This window comes from Mus caroli, chromosome 3, assembly GCF_900094665.2.
Source record: "Mus caroli chromosome 3, CAROLI_EIJ_v1.1, whole genome shotgun sequence".
Lineage (NCBI taxonomy): Eukaryota > Metazoa > Chordata > Mammalia > Rodentia > Muridae > Mus > Mus caroli.
In genome coordinates, this window is record NC_034572.1 from 150,834,996 (window position 1) to 150,842,239 (window position 7,244).

Consider the following 7,244-nt stretch of genomic DNA (forward strand, 5'->3'; position numbering starts at 1 on the left):
GAGACAGGGGTTTCTCTGTATAGCCCTGGCTGTCCTGGAACTCACTTTGTAGACCAGGCTGGCCTTGAACTCAGAAATCCGCCTGCCGCTGCCTCCCAAGTGCTGGGATTAAAGGCATGCGCCACCACGCCCGGCTGAACCATTTTTAAATGCACAGTTCAGTTGCATTAGGGATGCTCATAGTGTTAGACAACTGTCACCACCACAAATCTCTTATTGTGTTCTTAATCTTGCAAAAGTGAAGTTAGACTCTTAAAGAGTAACCACACACTCCCCTTCCCCTCCACTCAGGAAACCACCTTCCCACTTTTTTATCTCTATGAAGTTGACTTCTGGATACCTTACATAAGTGAAATAATACACTATCTTTCCTTTTGCAGCCAGCCTATTTCATTTAGCCCAGTGTCTTGAAGCTTTATGTAACTTGAGCATACATCACAGTTGCCTTCCCTTTAGATTCTGTATGTTTTATATGCAGTTTGAGTATTTGGGCACTGCCTGTGCACTTGGTGTGCTTCTGACTTTAGCTTCCATGATTGGTATCAACATAACTCATATTTTTAGATTATTAATGTAACAAATTTAAACTTTAAATTTATACATTAATCCTAAAATTTCAATTTGCATATCTACACATAGTACATAATATTTATGAAGTGTGCATATAGACAGCCTTGTTATATTTCTGTGTGTCTCCAGGTTATTAGTTTAGATGTTTAGAATTAAAATGTTTTAAGGGATTTTTAAAATATATACTGTACATTTGTAGGAGAGAGAGCTCAGAAATTGAATAATCCTTAAATGATCACTTTATATTTTGGTTGTATTGATTCTTGTTTATGCAAAATGCCTACTTTAAAAATTGCTTCCTATTTGTGTGACTTTTTATAGTAAATGATATGAGGGCTAAACACTTGCTCTCTGTATATGTGAAGTCCTGAATTTGATCACCAACATAAGGGGCGGGGGGCACACAAAAATGGTAATAATGGGGAGCACATTACCAACCTAACTGTGAAGAGACTAAGTGGATATAAGACTGAGAGTCTGACAAGAGGATTGTGGCAGAAGTTAAAAACTGAGAGCAAGCAATTCACGGAGGTCCTGGGCATGGGACTTCTTTCAGCCTCAAGGTGAAGAAGAAATGTCCCAGAACAGTGCAGAGGCTGGATTGGAGGGTGTGTGGCAAATATTTTTTTTTCCCTAGACTATAAAAATTATGTTTATGTTTTAAGACAAACCTTTTAAGTATAACTTCAGAGGAAGCTAAATTATAAAATAGAGGAATCTCTAGAACTTATGTTGATCTTGTATCAGTCAAGTAATCACTGGGAATATGGTTAAAGAAGAATCAATACTTTAGTAGGCAAAGGAGAGATTGAGCAACATTGTTAGATCAATTGATGTAATAAAGCAAGGCATGATGATGCACATGGTACTTGTAATCCTAGCATTTGGGAGGTGCATAAATGCGTCATGAATTCCAGGTCAGCCTGGGTCTTGTTTTCTAGGCTAGCCTGGGGTACCTAGTAAACAGCCTTGGCTCAAAAGGGGGAGGGGGCTGGAGAGATGGCTCCGCATTTCAGAGGACCTGGGTTTGGTTTTGAGTACCCATATAGCACCTCAGAACCATTTTTAACTTCAGTTCCAGGAGATCCAATGTCTTCCAATGACCTCCACAGGTATTACATGCATATAGTACATACACCTGCATACACAAACGCAGAAAAACCACTCTTACACATAAGGTAAAAATATTAATAAACATTTTCACTAATATGTAAACTAAGATGTTATCTAAGATGGCCATGATGTTGTACACTTATAATCCCGAGAGAAGTTGAGGGAGGAGGTGCCATCCTGAGCTATATAATAGGGGTGTGGGGCAAGGAGACAGACAGACACAGAAAGAGAATACCCATGACAACCCACTGAGACAGTCACTATAAACTTTGCTTATTTTGCATGTCAGTGACATGAGTATTTTTTAGGCTTTTATCAGAATATTTTGGATTCAAATTTTTGGATTTGTATAAAGTTCCTTTTTGCTTCTTCTCTGTTTACCTGTAGTCTCAGCTACAAGGCAGGAGAATCACTTGAATTCAGGAATTCTAGGCTGTAGTATAGTAAGCCACCTGGGTACTCTTTGGGAGTTGGGGACCTCCAGGTGGCTTAAGGAAGGTTCAGCTGGATGAGGTTAGGACAATATCTAGATCATAGGCCTAATATAATATGTATGTGTATATGATGTATATGTATAAATATCTTACTTTATATGTATAAATATCTTACTTTAGTTGTAATGATATAAACGCATAGAATTAAAATTGACACCATGAGTTTAATGTAGTTGGGGTATTTTTGACTTAATGGAATCTATTGCTGGATCTAAGCCTTGGATTTGTGACCATTGTGCCTCAGTTCCCAAGTAGGTTGGACCTGTTGAGATTGCAAATGTCCCCATGTCTTTGTCTTTTTGCCTCTTTTTCTGTGTATCTCTTCTCATTCTCATCCTAAAAGCCCATTATAATTCTCAGGATGATAGGTACAGAAGTGGAGATAAAGAACTGTTCTGTGCCACCTATTATGTAGTCTAGAATTCCCAAGTGGCTGAAGCATGGAGCCAAATAGTTTAACTGTGTACTTGGATATAAGATTCCCTTTTGGTATTAGGTGAACTTTTGACATGACTGCTGACTCTGTTTTCTCTTGAGCCACATGTACACCCAGTGACAGGCCTTCTGACACAGTTTAGGTGGCAGACTTCTTGAGAGAAGATCAGGGGCCAGCAGTGGCCTTACCCTTTTAAAAAAATCTAGAGCTCTTAGGGTCTTTTGATTTCATATTGTAGCCATGGTGTGTGTGTGTGTGTGTGTGTGTGTGTGTGTGTGTGTGTGTGTGTGTGTGACACTCACTACGGTATACACATGGCATGTAGAGACTGTTTGTTTGTTTTTCTCTTTTGTATTTTTCTTTGTGTGTTTCTTTTTTTTTTACATTTTTTATTAGGTATTTTCCTCGTTTACATTTCCAATGCTATCCCAAAAGTCCCATATACCCTCCCCCCCACTCCCCTACCTACCCACTCCCCCTTTTTGGCCCTGGCATTCCCCTGAACTGGGGCATATAAAGTTTGCAAGTCCAATGGGCCTCTCTTTCCAGTGATGGCCGACTAGGCCATCTTTTGATACATATGCAGCTAGAGTCAAGAGCTCTGGGGTACTGGTTAGTTCATAATGTTGTTCCACCTATAGGGTTGCAGATCCCTTTAGCTCCTTGGGTACTTTCTCTAGCTCCTCCATTGGGGGCCCTGTGATCCATCCAATAGCTGACTGTGAGCATCCACTTATGTGTTTGCTAGGCCCCGGCATAGTCTCCTCTTTTGTATTTTTCAAGATAGGGTATAGAGTAGCTATCCTGGAACTCACTCTGTAGATCAGGCTGGCCTAGAACTCACAGAGGTTCAACTGCATGTGCCACCATCGCTTGGCACCATGGTCACTTCTTTATAGTGTGCACATAGGACCACACTTATTTTCTTATGTTCTTTATGTGTGCATGTGGTTACCGTACTTGGCTTTTTTTTTTTTTTTTAAATCTTTAAAAAAATTTTTTTTGTTGTTGTTTTTCTGTTTTGTTGCTTTGTTTTTAAGACAGGGTTTCTCTGTATAGCCCTGGCTGTCCTGGAACTCATTCTGTAGACCAGGCTGGCCAGACTCAGAAATCCGCCTGCCTCTGCCTCCCAAGTGCTAGGATTAAAGGTGTGAGCCATCACACTCGGCTAAAAAATTAAAAAAAAAAAAAAAGATTTATTTATTTTATGTATGAGTACACTGTCACTGTTTTCAGCCACACCAGCAGAGGGCATCAGATTCCATTACAGATGGTTGTGAACCACCATGTGGTTGCTGGGAATTGAACTTGGGACCTCTGGAAGAACAGCCAGTGCTCTTAACCACTGAGTTCTTCAGCACCACCTTTTAAAAAAATAGGTCTTTTATTATTATTATTAAATTATTTTATATACTTACATTCCAAATTTGCCCCCTTCCTAGTTTCTCCTCCCCAAGTTCTTCACTACATCTCCCCTCCCCTTTGCTTCTGAGAGGGTATCTCCCCATTCCCCTATCCAGCCTCCCCCCCCTCCCCCCCAGTATCCCTCTTCCCTGGGGCATCAAGTTTCAACAGTATTAAGTGCATCCTCCTACACTGAGGCCAGAGAAGGCAGTCCTCTCCTACATAAGTGCTGAGGACCGCAGAGCAGCCCATGTATGCTCTTTGATTGGTTGCTTAGTCTCTGGGAGCTCTGAGGGGAGGTCTGAGTTAGTTGATACTGTTGTTCTTCCTATGGGGTTGTAACCTCGTTCAGCCTAGTCCTTCTCCTAACTCTTTCATAGGGGTCCCCAACCTTAGTCCAGTGGTTTGTCTGTAAGTATCTGCATCTATCTCAGCTGCTAGTAGAGCCCCTCAGGACAGCCATGCTAGGCTCCTATCTCCCAGCTCAACATGGCATCAGTAATAGTGTCAGGGTTTGGTGCTTCTGCCTGGGATGGATCCCAAGTTGGGCCAGTCATAGGACGGCCTTTCCTTCAGTCTCTTTTCCATTTTTGTCCCTGCATTTCCTTTAGACAGGAACAATTCTGGGCCAAAATTTTTGAGGATGTGTGGGTGGCCCCATGCCTCAACTGGGGCTGTTTCCATACTTGCTTCTTGATGGTATATGTGTACCATGCACATGGAGACTATTTGCACTTCTTTATGGTATCTTTACTATACACATAGAGACCACACTCAATTTTTTTATACAGTGTGTGTTGTTCACATGGGAACTATACTTTTTTTTTTTTTTAATGCATTTCTGCCACAGACCCTCTGGGTCCCTTTGTCTGTGTGGAACCGGTCTCCGGCAGGTGGACAAGGAGTCGGCGGGTGACAGATCAACACTCGAGATTGTGTAGAATCTGAATGTAATGTCACAAAGTGGACACCAATCTTATATAGTACAGTAAATACACGGGGTCAGAAGTCACAGCAGGCAAGGTACATTGAAGTTACCGGATACAAAACAAAGGAATGACTTCAAAAGGATTTACTGAACCAGGTAGATGTTTACTGTAAAGATAAAGCAGTCCTGCCTAGGGTCAGCTTAGTGACAGGTAAAGATTTTACACTCTAGTGCTATACTTTTGAAGCTTGTGAAGGCTAACACCAGGGGGTACTGCTCTTGGCAGGCCTCATGAATAATGTAATATCACCCCCCCCCCCCTATCTCTTAGGCCTTGTTAAATTCTTATATGAGTGTAACTTTTAAGTATCTGGAGGATCTCCATTTGTCAGAAGAATTTACCAACTTGCTTCTAATATGCAATGTAGCCTGTACTGAAGATTTCTATCTCAGTGGGATTCTCTGGCTCTTTTTTGGTATTCCCTTGATTGGGTGAGACTTGCTACTGTCCTTAGTAGACCCAACTCTGAGCTACTGGCTCCATCTTTTGTAATGCTTAATTAGTTACTGAATAGGTTAACTTCCTTACTGCATTCTTACAGGATTTTAAGCTTGGCTTCTGGGACCTTGGAACACTGGGGAGACTTAACTCTAACAGAATTTTTCCATACACCAGACTAACGTGGAAATAGAGTATGAGTATATGGGTAAAAGATAAAGCTAAAACTCCAGGAGGTGAGTTTCTGTGAAACTCTTTGCCTCATGAGTGGCTTTTAAGCTTCTCAGCCTGTCAAGCGGACTTCACTGGAGTGTGTGTGTGGCACATTTCTTTTTTTTCCTTTTTTGGTTTTTCAAGACAGTTTTTCCGTGTAGTCCTGGCAGTCCTGGTATTCGCTCTGTAGACCAACTAGATTTGAATTCAAGAGATGCCTCTGCTTTCCAAGTGCTTGGATCAAAGGTGTGTGTCACCATACCTTATATTTTTATTTTTTAAAGTTATGTGTATGTGTATTGTATCTGGGTACCCACTTGTGTGTCTGTTACCCGTGGAGGCCAGGAGAATGTGCCGGATCGCTCAAACTAGAGTTACAGATGGTTGTGAGCTGAGAATTGAACCCAGGTTCTCTGCAAGGGCACCCAGCACTCTTAATAACTGATTAAGCCCTCATACTCACTTCTTTGTGATATGCATGTCTTGATGAAATTGTTAATAGTATAATCATTTTGTCCTTAAAAGTTGTTAGTTTTGCCAACTGTGATAAGCAGTTTAAAGACTGTTGAGCAACTGGTAAGTGAACCTGGACTAGTAACCTATAATATAAGCCTGAGTAATTAAAGGGTAGTGGTAAACTCTTTAATCCCATTGTTTTTCCAATTTCAACTAGTGATATGTGGAATGTCTGAGACCACACCATTCAGCTAGACCACAGCAGATCCAGGTTACGTGTGGAATCAGTAAACATATAGATGTATAGGTATATTAATGTGTGGTAGAAATTGATTTCTATCTTAGCTTGCTTTCTGTTACTGTGATAAAAATATCCTGGCTGGGGCTGGATTGATGGCTCAGTGATCAAAAATACATACTGAAGAGTTCATTTCCCAGTACCCACATCAGGTGGCGCACAATCTTCTGTAACTAGCTCCAGGGGCATTCAACATCTTTGGTCTCTGAACACCTGAACTCATGTGCACATACCCACACATGTAATTTAAAATAATAAAAGCAAATAAACTTTATTAAGACAAAAATATCGTAACAAAAATAAATTAAGAGGAAAAGAGTTTATTTTAGTTTATAATTCCAGGGAACAGTCCATCATTGCAGGGAAGACCCAGTGGCTGAATCTTGAAGCAGTAAGTCATGTCCCATCTGTAGTTCAGAGTAGAGAGAAACATATTCATGCTTATTTGTTCTAGTCTAAAGACAAGTTGAGAGCCCAGAACCAGGAAATGGTGTCTCCTACTTTCAGGATCGGTCTTGTAACAATTAAGATAGTCAAGACAGTCTCCCACTAACATTGCCAGAAGCCAATCTGATTTAGACAGATCTTCCCAGATGATTCTAGACTCTATCAGGTTGACAACTAAAACTGATTATAATCTATGAGGCTTTCAGACAATGAGAACATTGGGGTGTTTGCTTGTTTGTTTGTTTTTTAGTTGGTTGGTTTGTTTTTTTTTGTTTTTTTGTTTTTGTTTTTTTTTTTTGCTGTTTTGGGGTATTTTTTTGTTTTTGTTTTTTGTTTTTTTGGTTTTTCGAGACAGGGTTTCTCTGTGTAGCCCTGGCTGTCCTGGC

The 7,244-nt window shown here is 40.6% G+C and overlaps 1 protein-coding gene across 1 annotated transcript in view; it reads left to right on the plus strand.

The window, feature by feature from the left end:
• Ankrd13c (ankyrin repeat domain 13C) overlaps nucleotides 1-7,244 on the plus strand; it is a 60,034-nt gene that overhangs the window by 28,781 nt on the left and 24,009 nt on the right. The window lies entirely within an intron of this gene.